Here is an 18,741-nt window from a genome sequence, read left to right as displayed (position 1 = left end):
TTACCGACGTACAGCTGGGGCGTTGTCCATCCGAAAATACAAAATCCGGATCACGCATGTTGCATATATTATATTATTATTATACATAAACCGGGTGGATACTGCAGGAGAGTGCATACAACTATATGATGACTGGTGAGTCGAAATGACAGTGACCTTGGACCTTGACCATTTGGAATGAACAGAGCACCAGTTAGCACTTAAAAAGAACGCAATCATTTATAAATTATTAGCAATGAAATACAATTATAATTATAATTATAACGCTCAAAATAAGGCGTTTCCGGACGTGTATACTTAATATCTGGACATTACATAACATGATATAAGAGTTTGAAAATTTCATGAAAAATGTAAATAAAATTTGTTTTATTTAACTTTTTAATAAATTTCTTTTTGGTAATTATAGTGATTGCTTTAATTAATATTGTGGGTCACTTCAATGGATGGTGTTAAATTTGAATTCAATGATATAAAACCATTGGATATTTGCAGAGTTCGGCATATTATAGTTACATGTAACCAAGTTTTGTAACTTGTAACTTGTAACAAGTTAGGTACTCATTTACAATTTGACTTATAACTTATAACTAGTTACACATTTTCTGTAACTTTATATAAAAGATACAAGTTACAATTAAAAGTTACATTGTGCTTTTAGTGATTTGATAATTCATAAGTGGGTCTTCAAAAGCAAAAAATGTTTAATACAAGATTCCTCATAAGTTGTCTATCTTTATCAAAAAAAAAAAATGTCCAGTGGAAAGTCAAATTAAGTTTTTATGAGCGTTTGAAGTTAGATATCGGATATTTTCCCGTAAATGAACAAATTCTCATACAACGGGTTTCTTATTTTGTTGTTTTTAAATAACTATAATAACCGTAGATACTTGAAATATACACCTGCATAGGTTTATTTTATCATTTTATACTTGATAAAATTTTTAAAATACTCTTTTCGAGTTGTTTACAAACATTTTTAATTTTCAATATGTTTAGTTTTTTTTTTATAAATGTAAATTATTATAACCACTAACCAGTTACAATAAATTGAGTAACTTGCCCAACCCCGTATATATAACCTTGTATATGAAAAACGATTCTGAGCGAAGATGGCCTATAATATTACTAAGTATATTTTATGATATTATTGTGATTAAAGTAATTTATTTTAATATTAGGCATTAGTACAACAGTACACCAGTTAAATTCATGTTTGCCAAAAAAAATAAATTTGATATAAAGGCATACTAAAGGCAGCAAATAAAAATTCTGAAATGAGTGGTACAAATTGGTACAAATTATGGGACAACTAATGGTGCAGGAAAAATGTAGGAAAGTTAATTTGGTGGGATTTCGGGTGCCGGGGAAACGTTTTCCTGGCACCCGTAGAGGGGAAATGTGTTTTTCTCTGGTAAATTTTTTGGTACAAATTCTGAAATTAGTGGTACAAACTGGTACAAATTATGGTACAAGAAAAATATAGATTTTTGAACATTGTGGTGCCACTGTGCTAGGGAAACTCACCTTAACCTTTCTATTTGTATGGTAGGTAAGACTTTCCGATCCTTTATCCTTTCTTCGGGAGTACTAAATGTAGTTTTATACATCTACAATGAGTGTAAAAAAACGTACATACACCCCTAGTAGCGCATACATACATTTTGTATGGAAAAGGATCAGTAGAAATAAACCTAACTAATAGATACATACAACAATTAGGTATTTAGGTATTTATAATCTCATAAAAAAAAGTGCATGAAAAAATAATTTTAGGCAAGACTCTAGTAATAAAATAAATTGATCCACAATTTAATACAAATGTATAAATTAAAACGTGTTATACTATCATACTTCAATCAATGATGAAATCCAACAAAATAATTTAAGTAAATAGATTATTGCACAGTTTTTTTTATAGACGTTTTAAACTCAAATTTGGACGAAGTTAGATAATATTTAAATGAAGAATAACGTTTTTAGTTATTTTGTTATACTTAAATACTAAATACTAAATATTATTCGTGGATACTTGAAACTTTTAACGTTTATTATTAAATTTTATACACACAATGACGTTTTCAATGCAATGTTTGAAATAAAAATTAATTCAACCTACCAAATTACATACTATAGTAAAATAAATTACATTTTATTCGTGAGTAATGATTTATCATTGAATTCAAATTTAACACGTACATTACAGTGACTTACTCAATGACTAGTACACTCAACCATATATAATATACAGCTAGTAGAGCGGTTACCTACTTCCCTCCCTCCAATTTAACTTTTGACCTCCCAAAGTTTGTTGGGTTTGTTGTGTTTTGGTTTTTGGATGCTTATAGTATAAAATGTATAATCTTTGTTATGCTTATGATACAACAATTTTTCAAGTTTTCCTATTACTGCGTAACGAATAGTAACAATAATATTTATATGGAAATACGGGTATAAGCAAATTACGTGTTTCGAAGACTTGAACCAAATCTCAACCTTTGAGATCATACCATGTTGTTTATATCATATATTCATATGTAGGTATACTCTTTTAAATTAAGAACTGTTATCAACGCTATACTTAAAAAAAATCCAAACATTTTTTTTTCTGTAAATATACAATGTATACAGAGTACAGACAGTGGTTCTGATTAAAATTGTTCCCAAAAAAGCTAATGTACTGATCAAAATTACATTTTATGTTGTAGACAACATATTAATTTATAATATATTATAATATTAGGACAGAAGGTTGTAGTACTTTGCCAGCACTACAACACAGCTGCCCAGGCCACTTTTCATTGAATTTAAGGGCTTCAGTGATTCACAATATACGCATTTAAGTCTCATAGTACCAAACGATACGGTTTTAACGGTCTCATAAGCAATTTTCGAGCCAGAAAAAGCTTAAATTTTCGATGGAAGCATTCGCGTTTTCGATCGTCCTTCTTGACTATTTTGTTCACGTCTACAAACATCTGCTCTATATGTACCTTTGGGTTTGTTTTTAATAATTGTCTGCTGTTGCCTTGTATTATGAGCTTCTAAGTTTTTTTTTTGTGATATTTAGTACCTAGTAGATTTCACTTAATACAAGAGTGAAGAGATATGTCCCTAAACAGGCAAGCTCCGTCACCAATATTTGGAACGAAATTGTTTGGCATCTCTATGTCATTTATGTTCATTGTTCATTAATTCAACAACCATACTAACACACATTGTTACATTTCAATTGCTGCTATTTCATCGCTCACTGCAGTGCCAGCGCAATTTAATTTTTAAATTTGGACTGTTATATTTTTAGGTGAGCCAAACTTTTCTACCAGTGGGCCAGTGAATTTTGCCCTTTGGGTTATAAAATAAATTTATTTAAAGCCTTCCGTACAAATAAAAGGGTAACTCCCAATAAAGAGCCATGTACAAATCTTGCAGAACTCCTATAGGATTTACTTTAGATATTTTACCTAAAATGGTCCTTTTCGCTGAAAATAAAAAAAAACATTAATCATTTAATCTATTTATAGTTATATATTTTTTGTATAAGTATACACCTATACTTTAACGAGCTAAGTTTGCTTGGTGGAATGTTTTAAGTGGTAAACGTATTATGGTGTTTTCATTATTATAATCCAATTTATTCAAAAAGTAATAGGTACCTGCATTTTTTTGCTTCTTTTTTTGACAAATCATTTCCAGAAGCTAGAACTGTAAAGCCGTTAATTTTCATTAACAAGGTTAAATAAAATGTACAATTATTATTATTATATATAGGTACATAAGTTATTTACCAGATATTTCATCATTATTGCCGAATTTAATTCAACATACCGTATTATACTAATAGTAAAATTAATTACTTTAATAGCAATAATATCATATAATTTACTTAGTAATATTATAGCCAAATAGGTCTTTGGTTAGACTCAGAATCGTTTTTCGTATGCAATGATTTACTATTGAAGTCAGATTTAACATATACATTACAGCACTTACATCTCAATGATGACGTACTCTCGACACCAATTTTACGGTAAGGCGGTTATTCTCATTAAATATTATAGTCAGATAAAGTTGTTCTGGTAATACAATTTCTCATTAAATCCAGTACTCATCAACCCGGCATTAGGCAGCTCACTCCTTTAAAATTATCGGGCAACTTCCCTTCAAAATCACGGTCAACACGCCAATGTGCTAAGCTAGCTTCTAAATTCTATAACAATAGATTATATTTAGGTTTATAATATATTTATAAGACATTTTACAATAATGAATTTCTTTTATGCCTTATTACATTTCATAGTTGATTTTCAAAACAACTCGAAAATCGAGGTTAAATCAATTTAAAACAACTAAACATTTCTACATATATGAAGAAACTCATGCATAATTTGTTCAAAGAGATTTTATCGAATTGTCAGGATAATTATTAAAATGTCTCACGGTGGTATAAATAATGAACATTAATAGTATAACAGCAGCGTACTTAATTCAATTTTTGCACCACGAAACGTTATATTTTAATTTACTCTAACTACAGCAGTAGAAATAAGTTGGTATCTTATTTTTCCATAAATAATTCAATTAAAAAGTTTATTAATTAAATTTATTGTTTATACCATTTTTGCCGTTCCATTTGCATTGAGCTTAATACTTTTAAAAATCGTATTTAGAACTATTGATTTTGTTAAGTTTTTCAATTTTAGTACACGACATTACATTAAAATATGAAGTCTTACAAAAATTCAATCTCACCAGTCACCGCTTTATATTATGTATTACAAATACTTTGAAACCTCTCAGCTCTCTTGAGGATTCTTGAGAATTATCATTTGTACGTTACGTTATACATCGCTCTATAGTTAATTTTATAATACAATCAAAAGTAAGTTAGGTTTGTTAGGTAGTACCTATCTAATTGGGTGTTAGTACTTTTTTTTATTAGATCGGTCCAATAATGCTTAAAATAATCAACATTGCTTAAAGTTTAAACGTCTTGTTTAAATTACTTTGAATTTTATTCATTTGATAACTGGTTAAGAAAACAGTATACATTCTGTTATTATGGAATAGATATTAATATATTATTGTATTTACATCAAAGCGTAACGCTGGAATTTTTGTAAGATATACGTCTTTAAAGTTATATTCGTCTTATTCATTTAAGTACCACTTAAAAATCATTATTTGCGTGTCCTTAAAAAAAAAAAACGCCCGTCAGAGTAAAAAACGAATAATGATTAATAACAACAATCCGTCGAGTATAAAGGTCTACCCCTGTCACCGCTGTGAGCTTGTTTTTATTTTCTCATGTATGCGTTATTTTTTAATCGTCAAAGTCCCGGCGCCGGTGAGACATCGGTATAATATCGCCAATTTCCACGGTAACTATTACATGGTGCTCATTTCAACGTCCGTGTAAAATCAATAAATAAATGTAAATATTACATATTACGATGAGGTATCGGGAAAATGGTTGACACGTGACGGCGATGTACCTAAATTGCCTACTTAAAACGCCGCGTGATCATAATCATTATATTTTTATCGTTGTTACGTCATAGTCATGGGTCAACATTTAAATGTCTTAAAAAATAAAGAAAATGCTCTTAAAAATTATTTTTTCCATAATGTTAAATAAAAATAATTAAAAAAATCTATATGATAATTGGTAAAAAAGGTCGAGGAAAAGAAGAACAAAGAAAAAAAACGAAGGGGAAAAAACATAAAAAAAGAACAGTATTTTGAAAATTTAAAATCTATTAATTTATTATCATAAAAAAAACTAATGATATAAAATAATAATTATGTATCACTGGAAACACTGGTATGAAACACTTATGATAAATTAATTATCGTGTTGTGTGTGTGATAACTGATAAGACAGTTAAAAAAATTTTAATATCCCTTTTACTGTTTTTGTAATCTTCACATAATGTTTATAGATAAATTTCCATTTCTAAAAATTAATACCAGAATAAAAAATTAACTTGTAACATATTAACATATTAGTAACTGTCGACAGCCTACGTTTTTCCACTCAAATAATAACACATAAAGAATAAAGATATATCATGCCATCATAAAAGTATGCAAAGGTCTATTTAGGGAATTTCCAGTAATAAAAAGTTATTTTATTAAATAATAATAGCATTACAAATCATAAAAAGATAATGAGTGAAAGAAATATTGTAATTTGTAACCACTCATTATTTTGAAAATATTTTTTAAAAATAATTTTAGGTCATTAAAAACATAATTTATTTTTCAAAAGAAAAAATATTTTTTAATTATTTTAGATTTTATTAATTAATAAAAGTATTACGAATTATATGAAAATGAAAACTGAAAGAAATATTGTATAATTCAATATTTTTAAAAATTATATTAAATAGGTAAACAAAGTTTTCTTAATATTATTTTAATTTTTGTTCTTTTTTCCGGGATTCATCAATTTATATTATTTAAATTAACGCAATTGCGTTGTTGCAAGTATGTATTTATTTACAACCTATCTATAATCATTGAGTATACAAATTTATCTTCCTACGCGTGACGAAAATGTCGCTTGTCCGACCGTTGTCTGGTTGCGGCCGCTTTTGTCTGGTACATAGGAAATAACACATGTAATAGAAATAACACGACGAAGCAAAATAATAATAACAATAATAATTGAATGTGTCATGACTTATAAGATAACAGCTAAGAGGATGTCACAACTGTAATATTGTGTTATCCAGAACAAATTCTGTGTCGTTAGCTTTAAAATTGGAGTGAAATTTATTGACTTGTTATCAAAACTTTAAGGCAGCAACACTATCATTCTGTATTTGTAAATCGTCGTCGTTTGACGATATTTCATGTTTTTAGCCTGTTATGACTAATTTTGATTACATGTACCTACTATATTTAAATTTTAAAATGCTAATTACTCGCTTAGTAGGTAATTAAAACACCATAAAAACGGAGCTTCAAATACTGGTATTCACCTTTAGGTTTGATAAATAAGTCAATTCACTCTAATATTAAATCAAACAACACAAAACTGGTTCTGGTGAACGCAAATTTTCTGCGTTGTACGTTTGTGAGATAGAGACAATATTATATGCATGCATGTGTTAAGTGATTTCATTTGCATTTTTATTCATAGCGGTTCCAAAGCATGCCAATTTTTTGAGATATGGGGTCGAAGGGTTGTATTTTTAATAGTTCAACGAATTAAAATAGTTTATTTTGAACTTTTTTCCACTTTTACCTTTTGGATATTGGTATACATATTTATATATTATATGAAGCACATTTAACCAATATAATATACTCTATGTATAATATTAATTTATCAATAGGCTATAAATGATTGAAAAAAATATTTTAACATGTGAAAACGTCTGTCTTTAATCAAACAGAATCAATAATGATAAATGTACAATTTATATTGAAGCTTTTTAAATAATGTGTTTTTCAGTAATCAAATCTTCTGTCAGTCGTAATTAACTATTATGCTGTGCATAATGACATTAAAGTATCATAATACCAATATATATTTATAATTTTATTATAATAAAAAAAACATTACCTGGAAGGTTGAAAATATTTTTTGTCATGTTGAAGAAGGTACCTCCGTTTATTGCAACTTTTTACTTTTTACGTTTTCGGGGTGCCGTCAATGGGTAACTTCCCCTTAATGTCAATAAACCCCCATCCAATTTACTCATTGTATATAATGTTTGTATAGATTGTAAATATAAACATTTAGTTCATTTAGAGCATCTGCAGTGCGTTTGTAAATTGTATTCTAGGCCAATAAAATACAGAAAACAACAGAAATGCTGTGTACCTACACCTTCCCCCCCCCACAATTCCAAATTCTGCACGTGATGATATTATATCCTTGAAAATTATTTAGGAAATGACAATGTGCAAATTTTGATGATACATAAGCCTTAAGGGTACCTGCTCGGGAGTACGGGACTGCTTATTTAGGATATTTTGAACTTTTGCGTTTCGAAGTATTATTATTGTACAATGTATTTCGTTTTTTCGTAAATTATCATCGAAATAGCCTATACCGAACACATCGCAATATAAAAACTGTTATAAAACGTCGCGTTCGGTCGTCTTCGCCGTATACGGTGGACTTGGGATTCGACTTTTGCAGGAGTGGCTAAAGTCCCACATAGTTTTTAAACATAATATAATAGCCCATGGGGACCTATCGAATTGTATTCCAAGCCGAAATGCTGAATCAGCTTCTTTTGTTTTTAGTCTAAGGAAAATCTATATATGGCAAAAAGTTTACTCATATAATCGTAGGCACTACGAGTATAACCTAAAGTACCTACTACACTAAATAAAATCAAATCGTTTAACGAAAAGCTTTTCGGGTGTGATATTTCTTATTTTTTTTCTTTTTCAGGCAAGGGCAGGGTGAGTCTATGCTCCGTATGCATAGACCGCACACCATGCATAGAGGGCACAATCTTAAAGACACGCACTATATTGCAGTATGCAGTCTCCAAAGGGTCGCATACTGTCGTAGCGCTTTACCTAATATATTATTATTATTTTAGTTGATTCTACGTGGATTTTGATTGGAATGTAAATATTTGTAATCCGTTCAAGTACGAACAACATTGTAAATTATTTTAATTACTCATCGTCATCATCATCGTCGTGACCAATCGTGCGGTGTGGCCAACAGATGGCGCGTAAGTCCTGCCGCCGACGGTCCCCGGGGGCTTCGGAGCAGATGGGCCGTCAAACGCGCGCGCCAGTGATGCGTGTTGCGTTTGACCAACCGGTCGCGGCGCACCGTTTCGTTTCCGTCGCCGAGTACGCCGCCACCGCCGATTAGAGTTCCGGTTCCGGTTTTTACGACGAGTTCGTGTTTTTTGTGCGTTTGTGCGCGTTTTTTTAAGAAAAATGAACGGACACCGATCGACGCACGTAAGTCCTAATAATATATTATTTTATAATTATTTTTTTTTTTTGATATTTTTATCATCCACAGACACGCTTTGTCCTTCCGATTTTTTTATGCACGAGGATTCGCACTTTATTTGTTCTTGTTTTGTTTTGTTTTGTGTACAACGCTTGATTTTAGTTAAAATTTTCACCACAGAGAACAATGTCACTGTGTGTTTAGTACATTTTTCCATAAATGCATAAATTACTATACTATGTATGATATGTATATTTCTCAAACGGTTAAACTTTCATAGGTGACAAACAATTTTTTCCGATGTCATCAATTTGTAAAATGCTTGAGTCATCCAAAAATACTTTACTCGAACAAACATTATACTTCAAATGTTGTGTTATCGATGTTTGTAATATTAAATGTATGCAATAATGTGCCACACTGGGATAATGGCTTTCACATTACGTTAAAACTACAAAATTCGTTAACAATTAAATAAGATAAAATTTTTGGCAAAATATCTAAGCCAGTAAATTAATTTGCATCACTGAAAAATATAAAACTTTGAATGGGTACCTCCTACATGCATACACAAAAGTACTCAAATTATATGATTATTTGAGTATGCCGAAAAGCTATTTCTTTTGCTACCGTTTTTGACTTTAGTTTCGTCATAAAAATATATAAAACGAATGGTGTAAACAAACAGAAAAATAAACGATAGCCATATTTTGACTATGCGCACGAGATCGTAGACAATAATGACTTAGGATTTTATGTATCTATTTTTATATGCAATGTATAATATATAAATATATAGGTATATATAGATGCGTCGTGATCAACGGGTATTTATTGCAGTTTAGGTTATCGCGAGGGTTGTATTTTACATTGTACACAAACGTTTCTTTTCGTCGGTTTAACGGCACATTCGTGTCCAATAAAACTGAAACTATACTTGAGGTTTAGCATGCATTTACATTTTTTAATTTAGATTCAATGTTGTACATTGTACATGTACGAAGAATTGCGAGGGCGTTTTTTAAACAGACATTTCTATAGTTGCTGTACTTATAAATAAATCATATAAAAAAAAAAAAACGTCACAAATAAAAGTTGATAACCTACCTATACTCTATGGAAATAATATCTTATTGTTTTCATCAATTAAATAAACGTAAATTCAAGGTGATTGTTTTAAAATATACTCTTTATTTTGAAAACTTTTTGGAAAATTTAAGACTCGTTTAATTTTTACATTTTATTGCACAATTATTTTTTTTACCTTTAACCGTTGGTGGTGCAACCGCTATAAACAACTTTAAACTGGTGACTCGTAGCTTAAACTTCATTATCTGAAGCGGAATATTTTATAAGTGTGTACATATTTTGTTTCAGATAATAAAATTACAAATATAATTTATATTTAAATTTTAAATCACATAAAACCATAATATTAGAAGAACAATTTAGAATAGAACTAGGTTTGTTCAAAAAATCTAAAAATTTGTTATCAAGACTTTTCTATTTAAAAAAAGTTCTATTTTAAGTACAATTTTGTGTTTAAATTTCCAATCCAAAGAGTTGTTGTGGATAGGTATAAAAATGGTTGGGCTGTTGAAATTATTTTCTGAAAAAACTCGTTATAAAAAAATGTGCACTTAGTTATAAAACTAATAGCTCTTTCGCTTCACACAAGATCTATAGTGATTAATAATTGTCTATTGGTTGACCCAAAGATGCACGTAGAAAATAACATACATTTTTTCTTAAATTAAATTATTAATTATATTTTGTTTTAATTTAATTTATGCAGGACTCAAACCAACATATTAATATGGTTAAAATTTTAATTTAGGACTTTTTTGAGGTACAAAATAAGATATTAAAAAAATAACAACGCTTTAAAAAAAAAAAAAAAAATTAAATATTAATTTAAACCTTCTACTGCAGACTTACTAGACTTAGTGCTCTTTATAAACGCACTCAGGCGCATTGACTTATTAAACGTACACTGACTTTAAAATGATTAAGCTCAAAGAGCTATAATGCTATGTCTTGTAGAATACGTGACATTATCTTTAAAAACTTATAATTTAATTAAAATTTGTATGTGTACCTTGTTTAAATCCTTTAATAATAAATGTATGATGTAATTTTCGTTTTTAATTTGTATTGTTTATAAAAATCTTTGAGATTGAGATGTTGTTTTCCCTAGTTATGTGGATAATAATTGATAATATCAAATTTTGTTTTGACTGGTTAATAAATGCATAAAAAAATGTCTGTTGAAAACGATTGCATTTAGTGTGATAATATGTAATTAGCGATTTTCAAAATTTTAACGCGTTTGCACTTAACATATATATTATGTTGAGTTAAGATTTGAACTTTGAAGTATGCTATAATACTCTGTGGTATACGAATATTCAATAACATAATATACCATAAAGTTGTTTTTAGTTATTAGTTGTAATAAACAAAGATGAATTATATGATTCATCACATAACTTGTTTGACGTCTGCCATGCCTTGTAATTATTTACTATAAAGCTAGTATAGGAATTGTTTCTAACTTACATAGCTAATGCTAATTCTGTGAAATATAATAAATCACCACTTTCAAAAAATTAAACTCCACTTTAAGAGACCTACTACTTTAAACCTATTATTTTTAAATAAATATTTTATAAAAAATTTGGAAATAATATAATTTTAACAATAGTAGTTTTGAAACAGAACATCAATAAATGGAAAATATTCACCAAACTAAGTACCCACAATATTAAAACACATGTACCTACCTACCTTCGATAATAATTACGTGCTTGTATGAGGTCATGTGTCATTATTGCCTCAATTTTATAAAGTATATATTTTTAAAATTATTATATTTTTAAATGATGATACGGATATCCGAGAATGGAATTGTAATAGCTAGAATTTACCAAATTTATAGTTTGCTATTTATTAAAAAAATTAAATTATTTTATTAGCAACAAAATTAAAACTGATCCTCATAACTATTGTATTTTAAAAAAATAAAACTTATTTCATCGAATTTGAAAAAAGTTTGACACATCAAATTTAAATAATATTATAAAATAATAGTTTTAGATGATCAACGATAACCAGGATTAAATACTTTAAAGTTTAAATTATATTTAATAACTGGTATGTTCAATTTGTTTTTATTAAAACGTAATCCAAAAGTTAATGTATTCCGGCAATTTAATATGGTAGATTGTACAAATAAAAAATAGATTATAATAAAATATAAAATTTAATATTTTTTTAAATAATTTATCAAATGTTAACAAGTTACAATAAGAACTAATTATGGTTATATACAATATTATATTATTAATAATATTTACATGGTGGGGAAGTTATAAATTAATAGCCCCTCAATACTGTACCTACCTATAATAATTACTAATAAATTTTTCGACCACAAAGTTCATAAATAATGAATTTGATTTAATCAATAAGTATAGTACTAAGTATTGTACTATGTACTACGTATATGTATTATATGAATATATGTTTAGTTTATGTTTACATTGTAATACATTATTTCATTAGGTATTAGTAAAATAAATTAGAAAATACTTTTTTTACTTGCAACTATAATTATTATTCAAATTTATATTATACTTTTATACAGAAAAAAAAAATAAGATTTTCATGTGGCATACTCACTAAAATGAGTCATAATTATTTATTCCAGTTTGGTTGGTAACATAGATATTATATATAAAAACCATATGAACATAAAAAACAATCAAATAAAATTAATTTAACATTTGAACTTCAAATTCACGTGTTTGAACTTGGCCCAAAACTTTGACCAAACTGTCCCAGATAAATTGTAAGTTATAGTGGTTAATTTATAAATAATTGTACCTAATATCCTTCCTGAAATTTTTAAGCAAAGTTTAGTATCTTCCTTATTGCGTGTATTAGCCATTACGTTTACAATTCCCCGTGCCATTTGAAGTTAATTAAATTTATATATTCGATAACAAATACACCAAAAAGTAACTAATAAGAGTGTAGATAAATTGTAGTCAATTAGTTTCACAATTAAATAATTAATTAAATAAAAAATGGAGATCATAGGCTGCCTATTTATATTGTAAATTCAATATATTATTTATATTTCAAAAATATATAGTTATATCATACCGTATTAATAGGGCACAATATGTACTATATACAACTAAACATAAAATATGTATACAACTATACAATTTACTTATGGCTTTTTGGATGTTTAAAGAAAAATTAAATCTCTGTAATTTTGAATTCTCAAATTAGCAAAGAAACAATAAAGAGGAATGCTTGGACCCATAACAAACAGTCACCCTACAGAAGCTATAAAATCACAAAATTACAAGCAGTAGGTATCATTAATTATTATACCCGAGGGGAATATAAATTGTGATTCATTGTTGGAAACTGTGAGGTTCTTAAGAAACATATTTGAAAACAAAAAAGGCGATAATAAGTATACAAACTTACGAGAAAGTCACAGAAGTCATAACTTATGAATATACAAATTTAACTTAGGAAAGAATAAATACTAATATAAATCATAGCAATATCAATAGCATAGTTTGAATTTTATTGAACGGAAATTCAGATAAAAATATTTTTTAGAAATAATTATTATATTGTGATAGTAAGTATGATAATATACTATAATATATAGTATATATAATATATAATATATACATACAAATTACTGTGGATACAATGAAAAAATAGTGCATATTAAACTAAAAAACGAGAATATATATTTTATAGATATATTGTATATATACTTGTATACACGTACATAAATAATATATAGTGTGTTTAACTATGGGAGCATATCAATTGGAATATTCAGAAAATATGTAATAAGACTCAACTTTTTTGAAATGGAAATATCCCCCTCCCCCGACATTAGAAATAGAAACGAAATAGTTCCCACTTGAGTGAGATTAGAAGATAGGTACGCGCCTAACTCATTCCTACCTTATGAGCGAACAAGATCCGCCGACACTAGTGGTTTGTGACGTACCTATTTAAAGAATATCCTTAAATCAATCACATACTGAAAAACTGTCGCAAATACGTTGAAGCACGCAAAATCTTCATTAATCCGTCTTATCTACATCAAGCGATCGACGAAGAAAATACTGAAGCAACACTTACATTATATTTTACAAATAAACTTTACCCTTAAATTATAAAAAAAAAGTAATATAGTCGATTTAAGGTGTTAATGCGTTATAATTTGTGTATTTTATTTTTAAGCAATAGTAGCTTAATAACCATTTATGTTGAAGCTTGAAAAATATCTAGAAATCAGTAGAAAACAAAATCTATAATAAATGTATTGCAAAAATTTATTACGAATAAAATAAATTCCAATCTAAAATTGTATCAGTGTTAATACACAGTAAACGTACATACAAGGAGTCAGAAAGTCTAAAAATATTAAACGAATAACATAATAATATATTATTATATTATACGAATACTATATACCTACGTATTGGTGCACGATGATATAGGTACAAGTTTGTAATATTAAATCACGATTGTGTACCCGACAGATATCAGATAGACTTTAAGTGAGAATCTTAATTACCGTGTACACGATAGCTGTCTATAACAAGCCCGTTATTTTTATTAAAAAAAATAGGCGAGACTGGATTGGGTTCAACAGACGTGTTGTAGTGCTATTATTAACAAATATAATAGCATTTGCGTAAATGTGGTGTTTCTTCATTCATGAATATTATAGTTGTTTTATCGTAATATTTGGACTTTCTGGTCGGAACACGTAGACAATTATTGAGACAATTTTCGAATATTTTGAATAGAAACGAAGTTGAGCTACATATACAATATAAAATATATAATATCGCAATGTACGAACTTACGTGCGATCAAAATAAACTCAAACAATATAAAGCTAATTTGGTTTTGATAGATCAGATTGGTTCGAATGTAAATTAGCATGTGCAATACAATTTCCGTATTATAATCGTACAACGAGGCACCAGCGGATAAAATATGTTTCGGATCAGGTGGATTTTGTGCTGTAAAGCTCCTTATTAGTATCACTCGGTATTCACGATCGACGATAATGCGTGGTCCGCCGATAATACGCGTCTAATTTGCCTAGCCTGAGTTGATTAAAAATGTTTAGATTTTGGAAAAAGTTTCCAAAACAATTAAACCTAGTGTTGATGCGGCTGATTCTGATTTTTTTGGAAACCTGCCGAACGCGCCAATTTTGGACGGTTCGCCAAGCCTGAAGACGCACGTAGATCTTACAATTGGATGGTAGTCGATAATAATAATATAGTATAATGTGCTAATTCCAAAAATATAACAAAATAAAATAGAATAAAAGTACGTTGGTGATTGAACATTTTTAATTTGGCATTACAAGCGACATGAGAAATTCACACGATTATAGACATTTTTTCTCCATCGCCGAAGTATTGATACTTTTTTGTCCCACGGCTCCTTTGTTTCTTCACAATACAATAGTAGTATATTGACGGGCGATGGCTTCCAAATTATTAACTTACGACGAAAAATGATTTTGTTTATAATAAATGTATTCATTTATAATATATAATTTTATAACATAAATAATTATCGGCTGCATGTAGCACGTGTCACCAACAACACAATTATTTTTAATAATTCTCATTGCAGGTTTTCACTATCGTAATGGCCGCGTGATGGCCGTCATTATTATATTATAAATAATTGTTTTTCCTCTTAGCTGTGTCGCGGCTCCCTTGACCTACACTTGCAGCGCACGGTTTGAATATCTCTGCCCTCTGGTCTATCCTCTATGATTTAGTTCTGTTACCGATGTCCTATGATATACCTCGGTAGGTATTGAGTCGTTTTCGTTCGACTTTACGTAGTTCCCCGCGTATGTATACCGAATAGGTAAGAACTAGGGACCTTATCGATTGTAGGTATCTGATATTTTCATCATTAACATTTGAACGTTCGAAGTGAGTAAATAATTTGAACAGTCGTCGAATAACTTACTATTCCAGAGTCATAAATGGATATCAGTTAAATATATTAAACGTGTGATGTGCGAGCGTTTAACAAATTTACCACCTTGCAAATTTTATTACCATCTTTTTTATCAAAAACAAATTTCGAGTGATGACAATCACACTGTTACAATAGTATTTGTTTATTGATTGCCGTCATATTTAAAAAACTATGAATTGAAATTATTGTAATAATAATTGTTTGCTCACGAATTCTGTTTTTTTTTTGTTTTAACAATTTTTGAAGACATATTATAGCTCATAGACCAAGACATATCCAACCCATAGGGGTGGATCAGGTAGTACTACTAAAAACCAGATACCTATTACAAATTTAAGAGTCTACAAAAACTATGACAACTACCCTTTTTACACAAACGTACTTAACGCGTTACTGGTGTGAAATCACGAATTAATGGTTTGTAATATAGGTAGGTACTCCGATAAAATATAATAGTAAAAAAATAAAATAAAACCACGGTATCGGTATCCCAACCCATTGGTCCGTAATATTAAAATAACTACAATAACATTAGAACGGGATTATAAATAATATATTACACCATAGTGATTACTCGGTTACAATATCATACCAATATTTATCATTATTATTATCAGGGCTTGGACTTAATATAGTAGGTACTAAAAAAGAAGTATGCGACATAATAATGTGGCCTAAAATATAGAAAATTGCAAAAACAATAAGAGTTATTTTAATTATTATAATTGATTAATTATCTGGTACAATAAACAAATAAATAAATAGATTTTCAAAGCAATACAATCCAATCTTATCTGAAGAATAAAATAAATACGGGTAAATAATACGTATTCGGCATAAAGGCATAGTGAGATGATTTCACTAATGTTTTCACGCAACCTTACTCTTTAAACTACGATTAAAATATTCAAGATAAAATTGATGCATAGAAAAAGTATATGTATAGGTTATTCAGCTATTATTGTTTATCTGTTTTCTATAACGATTAAAAAATAAATTAATGCCGTAGCATCCGAGCTCTGCTCTGATTATTATATTCACTGACGTATAACAGTCCCATCCCGTTATTACAACTGCACCGTCCCTATATCGTCACAGATAAAAAAAAAGTTTCAAACACTTGACTTCGTAGACGTTATACTAGCCTTCTCATCCAGGTGTCTGTTTTAGTTTTCTGTTTTTAGTTTAGTTTAGTTTAGTTTTTAAAATATTAACCCTCTCTCCTAGCCAGACATGAAAAACCAATAATTTCAATAAAGATACAACTTTTTAATACAACCTATAGTATAATTACAACTTAATATTCCATAACCGTAGACCCACAGACCACTTAGAAATTTAAAAGCTGGAGACTATCTATTTGTTTAGGCTGACAATGGCGATCATGATAGCAGATGTTAATGGTTACCACAGGGTCCAGTTTAGTAGATAGTACATGACTGCATCTAAAACTGGTACCCATTTGCTTCTAATAAGGTAATATAATATATGATATGACAAGCAAAAAATAATGTGTAGCGCTCCAAACGTTAGTATCATAATGAACCGTAAAAATACGATTATGGATAATATATATTATATAGGTATAAAATAGTATAAAGTGGTCTGGTGTGGCGCGGTGGTTGGCCTCAGTCACTATTGTGTTCTGAGGTCAAGCATCAGCCGGTGCCTCTAGTTCCCGGATGGGTGACCATCACCCGGGTTTTATTGACAAATCCTCGCCACATATGTTGACATAATAATATACTCGCAAGAAGGGCATAGATAGTACAGCTGTTTTGTATAGTCAATCCATAAATCAGTTTGAAAACATTTTATCATGTAGGGCGATGGGTCTAACCAGTATATCTCAATTGGTGACTGCAGTAGATGACATCGATTATAGATCTTCGTTCAAAGGACAACTTTTATTGACTTTTGTGCGTATGGTCACTCAACGGAAAATAATGTGGCGTACATTATGAACTAAGATCCTAATGCCCTATTTCTGGTAAAACTGTAAAAATTGTACTTGCTTACCTTCACGGGGTGCACACCACTGGTACCGCCTACGCTTGACATATACACACAAACCGGACAGTCATAATATTTTTTTTAATCATTATTCACTACGAAATGCGCAAACAGACTATAGAACACACGCAGAGATTGCGATTGTTGGGGCGGACGATTATGTTTGTATACACTATTTTTAATACTATGTAATTTTTATGTTAAAAAAAAATATATTTGTTTATCATACAGCTGCAGGTTTTCAGGATTCTTTTGTTCAAATCGGCCTTGCTTATCACACAGGATTATAATATAATATTATTTTAATTTTTGAAACTTTCCGTATTAACACTATGGTTAATGTATTCATTCTTTTTCTAATTTAACTTTATTATACGAATATAAATATGCAAAAGGTCGAGTCGCACAAAAATCTGCAGGGAATCGCCACAGCTGTGCGTCGGGTATTGTTAAGCTATTAACATTTCGACAAGTTTTTTCCCTGAATGTTAAAATAAATAAAAAAAAGATTTCATTAAACATTTCTGTGTCATATTTTTTAATCGCCAATTGTATTTTATTTTTTATTTGGCCCATCACAATTATGCGGTGCACCCGGGGAATCGTATTTATTGTGAATATCAGTGAATTATCCGATAATTTCTCGTGTTTTACTTACTAACACGAGGTGACTAAAAAATACGATACTCTGAAACGATTTACTTGACTTTATATAATACAAGCAATGT

Source organism: Metopolophium dirhodum, chromosome 6 (genome assembly GCF_019925205.1).
Source record: "Metopolophium dirhodum isolate CAU chromosome 6, ASM1992520v1, whole genome shotgun sequence".
NCBI classification, from domain to species: domain Eukaryota; kingdom Metazoa; phylum Arthropoda; class Insecta; order Hemiptera; family Aphididae; genus Metopolophium; species Metopolophium dirhodum.
The sequence above is the reverse complement of the archived record's forward strand: the minus strand, read 5'-3'. Positions refer to the sequence as shown.